The sequence below is a fragment of the Zootoca vivipara genome, chromosome 3 (genome assembly GCF_963506605.1).
Source record: "Zootoca vivipara chromosome 3, rZooViv1.1, whole genome shotgun sequence".
In the NCBI taxonomy this organism is placed as follows: domain Eukaryota; kingdom Metazoa; phylum Chordata; class Lepidosauria; order Squamata; family Lacertidae; genus Zootoca; species Zootoca vivipara.
The window spans coordinates 13,480,371-13,492,323 of NC_083278.1; positions in this window are offsets into that span (position 1 = coordinate 13,480,371).

Genomic DNA, 11,953 nt, shown 5'->3' on the forward strand with positions numbered 1-11,953 from the left:
CACCCTTGTAAGCCTTTCACTGTCTATCATTTTAACTCCACTTTTCCCCCATTTCAAATCGCTATGGAAATACCATAGAAGCACCCAAGATAGCTGTCTAGAACACAGCTTATAGATCTTAAAATGTACTGTGCGTCTGCCAGTGAACGCTCCCCTCAAACTGTGCATGTGTCAGGGAGAGGGAGAGAAAAGAGACAACATTGATGCATGAGGGAGAGAGAGATTTTTTTCCATGGTTTGCTACTTGTGTAGTAACAGGTGTGGTGGAAGATCGCATGCTTTGGAATTTACCAACCTAAATTTACCAGCTGACTGCAGGCCTCTAGCTGAAAACACACCCCTAACTTACCTCAAAGGTCCAGTTCAGATGTCATGTTCACAGTCTGCAAACTGTGGAACTGTTGTGTTGTTGTGCTTAACTGCCTTAACTGAGTGTGTATTAGGGTTACCCCTCCCCAGCATCAAGACACTGCTTTTCAAAATGTCGATACCCATTCCTAGGCTAAACTTAATAAGAGAGGTTTCTAAGCAGCCACTGTGGATGGATCACTTTTCCTGCCTTCAAATTTTAGAGGTACTAAATCACACAAAGAGAGCTGTGCATTAATAACCCCCAAATTTTAATTAACATGGTGTCTCATTCATGTACAAAATTGAAAGCCCAGCTTTTCTGGAGAGGCTCCCCTATTTAATTAGGAGCTTTTGCTGCACTAATTGTTACATTTGTTCATTCCTTTCAAATCATACTAATGATGGCCAGATGGTCCCTTCTCCCCTCCCTTTAGATTACTTACGAAGGGCAGACTTCTGCTCTGCTAACACAAAAGGGGGGGGGGGGACACCAACCTTTTCCTGCTGACATTGACCCTTTAGAAACTGGCTGTGTTGCCAAAGTACTCAGATTTCAGCAGTGACAAACAGCAGCACAGTTTTTTAAACATGTAGTTCCTACAGAAGTCAGCGGGAACACTCTGCTCATGGCTGTATGTAGAACTGCAACAAACTACTCAAATTACACGGTGCCACAATTTGGTTCGCAAATACAGGTTGTATTTGTGTGAGTGTTTGGAGGGGAGGTTATATTTTTTAAATAAAAATGGAGAAAATGGGCAAGCGTTACTGCCTGTACCCAGTGTGACTGGTAGGGCAAAAAGCGGTGAACCCAACAGTGGGTGGACCCAGGGCAAATTGCTGGTGGAAGCAACAGATTCTAGTTTTGTTCTCAACCTAGTGCCTGCTGTGCCCTAGAAGGGGCAGCATTAGGACTGAGGAAGAGGAAGACGGCAGGCAGTACAGAGTGTGCCAGTCAGTTATCACACAGTCCAAAATTGTTGAAAGAAAAGAATGCTGGTTTTGATGGGCTCCTTGCTCTGATCCAGCAAAGGAACTTGTACATTCTTAAAACCTTATTCTATCTTTAAAAATAAAATACAAAATCAGCTGGGACAGAAAGCCCCGAGTAAGGCAATTGTGATCAGTAAAAGGGCATTTGAAAACCAACATGCGGCTATTGTCTTGTAAGCTGTGATAAAACTCCTATTATTAACACCCTCTCCTTTCTTATTGCCAGCTTAATTTCATTCAGGGTTTAACATTCTGCTCCTCAATTGTGCCTTGGGGGGGCTGTAGTATAATATAACAATCATTTTCCTTTCTAATTTTCTATTAAAATACCAAATCTGCTTTGCTTCTAAAGTTCAACACTCTGTTCTAGTTCTTACTTAGCTGCTTAGGTGGAAAACTTGTATCTGGGCAAGACCACTTCAAGCTGCAGAGGGGTGCTCACATGCTCCTCATCACATACAAAAAAAATAAATTCATTGTAACTCTGGCATGGCAGGAATTTCACATTTTGGAGGGCCCCTGAGGACCATCCAGTTGTGAGCCCACACATCTCAGCCACAAGTTGGCTATCTCAGTAAGAATTAGGTTGCTCCTTAGCAGATGTTTCTCTTTGGATTAAGAATACCAAACCCAGACTGACAACCTGGACATGTATTTGTTCAGGTTGGTAGAACAAGATGTTAATTTGTGCTTTGAACTGCCCCACAAAGAACTAAGAATCATGTACTTGTAGACCCCCAAGGATCATCTTAGTCCAACAACCTGCAATGCAGGAATCTCAGCTAAAGTATCCATGACAGATGGCCATCCAACTTCTGCTTAAAAACCTCCAAGGAAGGAGAATCCACCACCTTCCAAGGGAATTCATTCTACAGCTGAACAGCCCTTACGGCCAGAACGTTTTCCTGGTGTTTAGTCAGAATCTCCTTTCTTGTAACTTTAAGCCATTGGTTTGAGTCCTACATATAATCCTGCTACTTCCCAGTTCCTGACTGGTCTATTCCTTTTGAATAGGCTATACCCTTTGATTTCTACATTCCAGTCATGAGTCTCATCCCACCAGGTTTCAGTAATGCCTGTTAGATCATATTTGCCACTCAGTATTAAGAGCTCAAATTTGTCTTGCTTGTTTCCCATGCACTGTGTATTAGTACAACTGAAACTATGGGCCATTCCCTCCAGCAGCTTCCTTCTTGTAGTCTCCTGCCCTTTAGCAGGTTTCTGTAGCACCACTTCAGTTTCCTGTGTATCAACAAGCTATTATTCCCGGTACCAGATGTTCCCATCGTCTGTAATATTGTCTACCTCCTCCCTAAGATTTAGTTTAAAGTTATCCTGATCAGGTTCGTGAGACTCATAGCAAACATCTTATTGCCATCCACTATGAGGTGCAACCCAGCTCTTGCTAGAAGTATCCCCCCCCCCAAGGAAGCAGAGGCCAGTGTCAAAGAAGCACAGTAGTGCATTTGGATCTATTAGCTTCTGAAAATTGTTCCACATATATCTACACGTGTGTGTGTGTGTGTGTGTGTGTGTGTGTGTGTGTGTGCATGCGCATGCATGTGAATGCACCCACATCTGCTCCAAATCTGCTCAGGAAGGTCAGGAGAACCCCTGGAACAGCATGCAGGGAGCGGGGAGGTTGTTCTACCTGCAGAAAATTGCCTTGCATTCCACCCATGTATACTTAGTCACAACTTGATTCACTCATCTAATGACACTTTGAGATTTCAGGAACCAAGGTCTTATTAGCATTGCTGAGAGGTGGTGTGGCAGCTGTGGCACACATGAAGCATTTATATGCTCCTGTCAAGTATTCCCCCTGCCCCATCCCTCAAATCATTCCATGAGCATAATTCTGGTCTTTCCAGGCGGAATTCCTTCCCTTGTAGCGGCAGTCTCCCCTTAGTGCTTTACTAGAACAAATCAGCAATGTTCTTTCCTATTTTAGTGAAACAAGGTGGGGTTAGCTTTCCTGTACTTCCTGAAATGTGCAAAGGAGCCCTCAGAGTAAACATTCTTACTGGCCCTTCATAACCTTACATTCTGCTACATATTCTCTCTTAAACATTTGACTTTCAGATCAGCAGCTACACAGACTGCCTGATGCCAGCATTTTTCAAGCCATTTGTTTCCCATATGCTTCTATTTTCTTCCTCTTCATGCCTGCCTCATTGCTTATAAGCAAGCAAGAGAATAACTTGTTCCCCACCTACATGTCCTTCCTCCTATTTGCGCTGCTTGCTTCTCACTGACATATTCTCTAGACAGACCTACTGCTTACCTATTGAGGGATCTACAAAGGCACTGATTTCCTTTCTGAGTCATGTTTGTCGCATGCCGTGATTTTGTTTCTGTTCTTCTGCAGTTTGGCTTCTGACAAAAACGTGAGTCATCTCATTGTCTGCTGTGGTGGAATTTTACATAATTAACTGCACTCAGCATCCTTCAGTACCCCTATGACCTAATCAGAATTATTTTTATTATTGATTATTTTGATTAGATTATTTTGATTAGATTAAACATATACAGAGATCAAGCACATTTCTTCCCAAATCCATCATTATAATATTTAAAGGTCGGAGGATTTTAACACATTGTTAAATATTATCAGGTGAAAGCTCTAAATGTAGATAGTTTGAATTGAACTGGCCTAGTATTGTTGTTCTTTAAAGGCTTTTTATTTTGGTTTTTGAACAATACAATTATAGTAACATACTAATAAAAATGGCAAGTCAAAATAGGAATGAGGTTGACATGAGTTATAGTGTTTCAACCATACAAATATACTGTATCGCTCAGTATGATACATGTCTCAAGCTAACCAAATGTTCTCATATTTCTCCTCATTCTGTTCTTATCAATAAATGGCCAGTTCAAATAAAGGCAGGGAGTGCAAATTGTTAATCCACAGCTGTATGGAAGGCAATGACGGTGCCTTTTTCCAATACTGAAGCACCTTGCATTTGGCTGACCCAGCAGACACATGACACAGAAAAGGCCTGATGGTAAATTCCCAACTATTGAGGATGTAATTCAGCAAAACACGTACCTCTTTAAAATGCTGTGAGGTTTCCAAGACTAAATTAATAATTGGTGGTGGAAAGAGGGAATCAGAAAGGGAATGATATCCATTTCCAAGATTGGAGTGCTTCAATGCTTCCCATGGCCCCAGAAGGGCATCCCAGCAGAATATCGCAGGTTTAATCTGTTTTCTTTTTCAGTATTTCACATATATTATTGCTGCTGCCAATATCAGATTATCAGACAACAAAAGGTTCCTGCTAAGCCAGCTCTTCTCAGCACCGTGCCTGCTGTTCGGCAGCAAGGATCTATGCTTTCCCCTGTTCCTTATTTCCACAATGCAGAATATGCACGGTTGGACCTTGTAATTCAAATAGTAACACAACAAAGTTTTGATTTCGGTGTCTCTTTAAGATTTGGACTCAACTCCAGTTGGAGATTGAGAAACCTGTAAAGCAGAGAGATAGAGTTCAGTACCCCAGGATTCATTTCCATTATTATTCCCCAGAAATACTTTTCTAACATGTTCAGGATTCATGCCTCCTCATATGTATTTACCGTATAACAATAGATTTTGCATGCATTCTAACACTCCTTGGACAAGGGTTCACTGGTAGCTGTGTGGGAAATGACCGGAGAAATGACAGCCTCAGGTGATGGACACAAATTCTGTAAAAAATTCCAGAGGTGCAGCAAAAACAACAAAGAATCTTGTGGCACCTTAAAAACTGATTGTGGCATAAGCCTTTGTGGGCTGACAAGGGGCTTTGCATCCAAAAAAGCTCCTGCTATAATAAATTTGGTAGGCTGGAATTCAACTATGCTTCGCTCAGAATCGACCCACTGAAAATAATGAACATGCCTAAGTTACATCCATTGATTTCAGTGAGTTTACTCCAAATAAAACATACCGGTAGTTACATATCACCCTTTGGCTGCACTCCTATACCCCTTAACCGGAAGTAAGTTCCGTTGAACTTGTTGGGCCTTACTTCTGAACAGCAGACAAGTTTAGGATTGTGTTGTTAGTCTTTAAGGTGCTACAATACACTTGTTAATTCTGCAAACGTCCCTTTATTTGCTTTTTATTTTTTAAAAATGAGGCTGTCTAGTTTAAAATAAACTAATTAAAACCACATAGTAGTGACAAAAAATGCTCTAATGTGCGCCCAAACCAGTTATCAACAACTACATTTTAAAATGTCAGAAATATCTGAGAAGTCAACAGGATACCTGAGCCAGCGGCATAGCAATCTTTGCCGGAGCCTGGGGTGGGGCAGACAAAAGTTAGTGAGCTTTTTTAATGAAGTAATAGTTGTGCAGCTTTTTTTGGAAAATCTAAGTTGTTGAGCTTCCTGTCCCTACCAATTTCAGGGACAGGAATTGACCCCCCCAGCACCCAAAATGCCCAGCGACCGCCATGATCTCTCAAGCACCCCTGCTGCCCAACACAAAACACCCTCTGTGCCCCCCCCTACAGACCCCCATGCCACCCTATGTGTCCACCACCTCTTGTGGGAGTCTGTTTCATTGCTGAACAGCTCCTACAGAAAGTTTTTCTGAATGTTCTTTCTTGCAAGTTGAAGCCATTGATTCAAGTCCTACCCTTCAGAGCAGGAGAAAACAAGCATGGTCCCTCCTCCATGTGACAGCCCTTAAGATATTTGAAGATGATTATCATGTCTCCTCTCAGTATCCTCTTTTCCAGGCTAAACATACCCAGCTCCTTCAACTGCTCCTCATAAGGCTTAGTTTCCAGACCCTTGATCATCTTGGTTGCCCTCCTCTGCACATGTTCCAGCTTGTCAACATCCTTCTTAAATTGTGGTGCCCAGAATTGGACACAGTATTCCAAGTTGGTCTGACTAAGGCAGAACAGAGTGGTACCATTACTTCCCTTGATCTGGAAACTATACTTCTGTTGATGCAGCCTAGAATAGCATTAACTTCTTTTGCTGCTGCATCACACTATGGACTCATGTTAAGCTTGAGGTCCACCAAGACCCCTAGATCCTTTTCAAATGTACTGATAGTAAGCCAGGTGTCCCTTATCCTATATTTGTGCATCTGGTTCTACCTGCCTAAGTGCAGAACCTTACATTCGTCCCTATTGAAATTCATTTTGTTAGCTTGCGCCCAGTTCTCCAATCTGTTAAGGTCATTTTGAATTCTGATTGTGTCTTCTGAGGCATTAGCTACCCCTCCCAGTTTGGTGTCATCTGAAGATTGGATGAGCATCTCCTCAATTCTTTCATCCAAGTCATTTATAAAGATGTTAAACAACAACTGGCCCAGGACAGAACCATGTGGCACTCCACTTATCACTCCCCCCCCCCCCCAGGATGACGAGGAACCATTAATGAGTACTCTTTGGGTTTGGTCAGTCAACCAGCTACAAATCCACCTATCAGTTACCCCATTCAGCCCACATTGTACCAGCTTCCTCACAAGAATATAATGGGGGAGGTTGTCAAAAGCTTTACTGAAATCAAGATGCACTATTGTCCACAGCATATCCCTGATCCACCAAGTTTGTAATTCCATTAAAAAAAGAAATCAGATTGGTCTGGCATGACTTATCTTTGAGAAACCCATGCTGGGTCTTAGTAATCACAGCATCCTTTTCTAAATGCTCACAGACCGACTGTTGAATTATCTGTTCTAAGACGTTCCCTGGTATTGATGTCAAGCTCACTAGTCAGTAGTTACCTGGGTCTTCCTTTCTCCCCTTTTTGAAGATTGGGGACAACACTTGCTGGCCTCCAGTCTGTGGGGACCTCACCTGTTCTCCCAAGAATTCTCAAAGATAATAGACAAAGGCTCTGAAATTACACCTGCAAGCTCCTTTAGTACCCTTGGGTGCAGCTCATCAAGCTCTGGAGATTTGCATTCATTTAGTAGCTTGGTGTTTCCTTACTACCTCTTTTCCTATCTTGGGGGTGAAACTCACTCCTTGCATCATTTATTCTGTTATCACCAGGTTGGGCATCACTTTCCTTTTGGGTGAAGACAGAGGCAAAGTAGGTGTTGAGTAGTTCCGCCTTTTCTCTGCAGACTCATGCAGTCTGCACCAGATTGCACACTAATGGGCATCAACCTATCAACTGCATACCTGTACAGAACCCAGCCCTGATCAGCCCAATGTATTGAGAGGCACCACTGTCAGATTGCTACTTGTCACAATATGCCTGGTTGCAGACATATATCTTCAAAAAAATTCCATCACTTCCTGTCTTAGCGTTATTACCATCTGTTGAATTTCATGCAAATTCACAGTATTTTTTGGGACTGTGGAAAAGTATGCAGTATGCTTTCATCTATTTGGGTCCCCCCTTCACAACCACATAATGCTAGCAAGTTACATTAGCGTTGCAAAACACAGAGAAAAGAGAGCAATAGCTGCACAAAACAAATGTCAGGTGCTTGTCTCAGGCAGGCAACTTCTCATATTTATTTTAGAGTTCAACATTACTATATTGTTCTTTTTATTTGATAACAGCTCTGGTAATGGCTTTCATTTGCAGTAAATCTCTCATTCTGTCTTTCTCTTTCTATTAAAGCTAGGACGATGACCTTTCTGAGATGCCAGGACGGAAGCTTTAAGAAAGAAAAGAGAGAATCATAGCCAGTGTTAAGAGGGTATTTAATGAAAATATAGTAATTATAATATCACGGAGCCCTTAGAAAAAGCTTCCCAGCCTGCAGAATACCCAATAATGTAATAAAGTATAATCAGTTCAGTGGCTAAAATATGTAAAACAATATACCAAAAATATTTTATCTGTCAGCAAGTTTTCCATAATAAAATGTCACAGCCACAATAACTGTTGGATCATAAATCACATTCATCCTCCCAAAGCTTGTGGGAATAAGTGCTTCTTCAAATGGCATCTACATTTTAAGACAAAGGAGTACAAGCATAGTTGTTAGGGAAACAAATCTCAGTCAGTGCGCCACAATGGAGAAGGCCGTGCCCCATGTCCCAGGAGTTCACCATGTGACTGCACTGAATAATCAAGTCAGCTTTTAAATCTCCCTAATGCACCAGGGTGATGCTATGTAGGAGGCATGGAGGGCAGCTGGGACATTTGCTCAGTGAAGCTGCCTGGGGTGCTTTGCTGCAGCTACCCAGTGCATTTTTTAGTACTGGTCATCCCTTTTAAGAGGTTTTTGGCCTTGCTTTCCAGAGCTCAGTGGCATGCCAGAGTGAACTGTTTCTTTCTTCATTTCTCAATGCCATGGCATAGTGCATGGAAGGGAATAAAAGGTCAGCTCTCTTGCTTGTGCGTATATAGAAAACTAGGTCATTGGATCCAGCATTGTAGACAGCATGTACCCTGTTTCTCATATTTTAAGACATACCCATAAAATAAGCCATAGCAGGATTTTTAAGCATTCAAGGAATATAAGCCATACCCCAAAAATAAGACATGGTGATAGGCGCAGCAGCAATGCCGGCCGCGGCAGGAGGAGGAGGGAAAAAAATGAGACATCCCTTGAAAATAAGCCATAGTGTTTTTTTTTTGAGGAAAAAATAAATATAAGACGTGTCTTATAATATGAGAAACACGGTAATGCTTAACCAAACTCCAGCCAGAGTTAAGAGCACCCCATGTTTCTCTAACTCATATCGGCATCATCCATTTTTCATCCTGGATAGTAGCTGCTATTGCCCCTCTCCATTATGTACTTAATAAGGGGACAGTGTGATGTTGTCAGCTACCATCTACAATATTGTAGTCTAGTTGCATCCTGAGATAGCTCCAGCAAGGAATTCTCCAAACTAAGGCTGCAACCCTAACCCCATTTACCTAGGAGTAATGCTCCTTCATGTCAATAGGACTTATTTCTCAGTAGACATGGTTAGGATTACACTACAAACTGTTTAATGACTGTTTAATGTACATCCCCATTAGGAAGTAGTGATTTGGGCATTTTCTAACCCAGAAGGCATTTCCATGCAGTCAGTCACACGAGAACTGTATGACGATTCTAAAACCATATGTATATGAGCTGCCCCGGCAGGATGCAAATTTTAAAAGGTTAATTAATTAATCAATGGGGGTGTTGTTGTTAAAAACCAATCGATTTATTAAGGAACAACTGTACCACTAACTGGAACCAGTCATTGGGATTGTATCTCACTGGCCATTTCCAAACACATTTCAATGTGCTGCTGTTGTGCTTACTGTACTTGCAAACACTACAGGCACTGAGACCCAAGCATCTGAAGGAGTGTCTGCTCCTACTTCCACCAGCAGGACTAATGTACTTCCACTACAGGACATCTTTGGAGATCCTTCTCTGGGTGCCCTTGCTGCCTGAAGTGAATGAAATATGACCTCATTGCTCCTGGAAAGAAGGCCCTTGCACCTACATTGATTTCCTGCCAGCACCAGTCAATGTCATTATTTAACCAGGCCTTTTAACTGTTTTTTATTGGACCATTTAAACACTGCAATTTTACCTACTATTATTTTATTATTTTACCGTATATTGGGATCAGTCTGGAAATAATTGTGTTGAACAGTGACACAAAAAAATTATGAAATAAAATAAAATGTCACAGGCTTTCTAGTGAATATACACTGCTTGTGCTGTATGCAGTATAAATAAATATACATCATTGTATGTGCACATGGATTATATACAATTTCTAAATACCTTTCATACAGTAGAGTCCCAGCACACTTTGTGTGTTAAGTGGAAAAAGGAATTAAAGGTAAGGTGTTCTTTCTGGTCCTTAACTCTCTCCCCCACAACCCTTCTCCATCACAACCATGCATTATCATGGTACCGTCACTTAAGTGTGGGTATACCCCATGCTGCAGGAGGTAGTCAGTCTGGTTATACTGCTGCCTTCCATTTGAATTTTAAAATTATGCATTTATGGATTTATGGATTGCAAAAGGTATTGTAAAATAACAATATAGTCTTATTTCAACAACCTTCTTTGGGATGAAGGGTGGGATACAAATTTAATACAGATAAGAGCCAAATTTTAAATATGGTAATTTCACTTCTGTAAGCAAATAATTATCCTGTTGTTACTTGTTACATGTAGGCTGTTGTAAGGAACGAATTCAGTTCCTAATATTCCTTGCCTCTTCATGGTCCCTCCCCCTTTTCAGGTCCTTTTATGCATGCAGAGTTCCCATAGGTCTTACGTGACAAAATATATTCAAGGCCAAGTACAAAAAGATCTATGAATTTAAATTTTAGCTACACATGCATCCCACCACATTATTAGAAGTTCATCTAACAGAACTATCATCTTCTATTAGAAAGTGTGACTCCTACCATACTATGATTTTTGCACGTAAAATAATGTTTTAACCTTCAATCAGAAAATAAGGCAAAATTACAGCAGTTATCTCAAGTTAAGCAAGCAGTTTAAATTCATGTCAAACAACGACTATTTTGTTAGCTTTCCAAGCCTCAATTTGGTTATCATTTTCACTGTATAATTCAAAACATGTACTCCTCTGGTAAAGATGCATAATAGCTGTAAATTGTGTGTGACTATGGGCATACTTTTGACTGTTTCGGATTAATGTGCTTTGATTCTTAACAGATAAGATAAAACACAAGAAGGTAGTGATTATCCACAATGTTGTATGCCTGCACATTTCTCTACCTGCTAATATGCCACATGCACTATGGGAAAGACTTTGGTTGTAATAGAAATTAAGAGGGCCACTTGTTCTAGAAAGAAATGGTTCTCGAAATGAATCCATCAGCTCACTATCCAGCTATGTTTTTCAACATACACTGCCAACAGCGTGTTTTGATTTCCCTTGTGTTTAGACAATATCAGCAATCTTAAGTGTCCAGGGGCGGAGGCGGGGAGCAGGAACGATGCATGTGAATGAACTAGCAGCCTGATCCTGTTTATAGAAGGACTTGGTTTTCTTTTATCAGTTGTTATTTATGCCAATTCAATTGCAATGCACACCCTACACATTTACTTTGAAATAAACCCAGGTAGCCGGTGGGCACACACCAGCACTCAACCAGTCCTCCAGTCAGTTGTTTCGCTATGGGAAGCAGTGGGGTTTTACTGGGAAGCACTGGGGGAGGACCAGGTGGCAGGGACATTGCCATGCTGCAAACACACGAGCGGAAGCACCGGATTGGCTTCACAAACCTTTGTTGTTCTACAAAAAAGCACTCATATTTCAATAACTTTTCCTCCCTCCGGTGGTCGGTACTGTCATCAAAACAAGCAAGAGCCTTATGAAATTCATGGATCGCAGGCCAAGATCCTGTTTTGAGAATCTGGTCCTGGTCAAAACAACCTCAAATTTTGCATTATCAGAAAACAAAGAAACAAAAAATTAAACGCAGAGCCAAATGCAACCATTCTCAACTGTTTCATAGTCTAAGCCACTGAGCCTCTTGGGTTTGCTGATCAAAAGTTTGTAAGTTCGAATCCCCTCAACCCTGTGAGCTCCTGTTGATCTGTCCCAGCTCCTGCCAACCTTGCAGTTCGAAAGCATGCCAGTGCAAGTAGATAAATAGGTACCGCTGGTGTGGGAAGGTAAACGGCATGCTCTTGACATTATACCTGATTTGATGTTGTTTG